The following is a 960-nucleotide window of genomic DNA, read 5'->3' on the forward strand; positions in this document are numbered from 1 at the left end:
TTCCTTCAACTTTGCACCAGAAGATAAAGTACATTATGGACGGCAAAATCATCACTGTGAGAGGGGAAGAAGCCATATTGGTCACCAAGCCACAATCACTTCCTTATGTGGAAGCTGCTGAGGAGTCGTTGGAAAGCTCCTTCCAGGCCCTCGAATTACAAGAAACCATCTCAAGAAATGAGGGGGCTATGGCTATGGTAGCCAAAGTGATGATGAGGAATGGGTATGAAGAGGGCAAGGGTTAGGCGCCGCATTGCAAGGGATTGTCAAACCTATACCGGCTATCCACAAGGTAGGCCGTTGCGGTTTGGGTTATGAGAAGGACGCCCTCATGGATGGGCGATTCTGGATGAGGAATAGGCTTCGGGATCAAAGATTTGATCAGAAAATCGGGAAAATGAAGGTAGTCCCAAGAATCATGGAGGTCTTCACTAAACCGGTCATTGAAAATCTGACAGAGATTGAAGAATCACCCGATGAACCATCCATCGATGTCATCCATCTTGATTCCTTGTATGAGGCTCTTGTCTCGCCGATAGCTGAAGGGCAAGAACTAGACAACCGGGAAGAGAAAAGACATCCCCTGCATTTAATTTCGAGTAAAGTACTTTTGGTTATCCACACTTAATCATTTTGTCCATGGTGGCAAGTGTAATATTGTAAATGGACTCTTTTCTTATGTCATAAATATTAATGAATTAATAGCGCATTTTATGTCCAATTCTCTTTTTCCTTCTTTTTGAAATCCATCCTTATAATATATTCCATTTTCGTTTCTTCAGGACCATTCATCAATTAACACCTAATAATTCAATAGACTCAGAAATTCCTCCGTTAATTTTGAAATCCCTATAACTGCCATTACATCAAGTGATTCTGAGGTGGAACTCACAGAAGAAAGAGATGAAAGAAATGAACCTTCCCTAGTGCCTTGTAGAGACGAAACGCACACCGTAAACT

This window comes from Hevea brasiliensis, chromosome 17 (genome assembly GCF_030052815.1).
Source record: "Hevea brasiliensis isolate MT/VB/25A 57/8 chromosome 17, ASM3005281v1, whole genome shotgun sequence".
In the NCBI taxonomy this organism is placed as follows: Eukaryota; Viridiplantae; Streptophyta; class Magnoliopsida; order Malpighiales; family Euphorbiaceae; genus Hevea; species Hevea brasiliensis.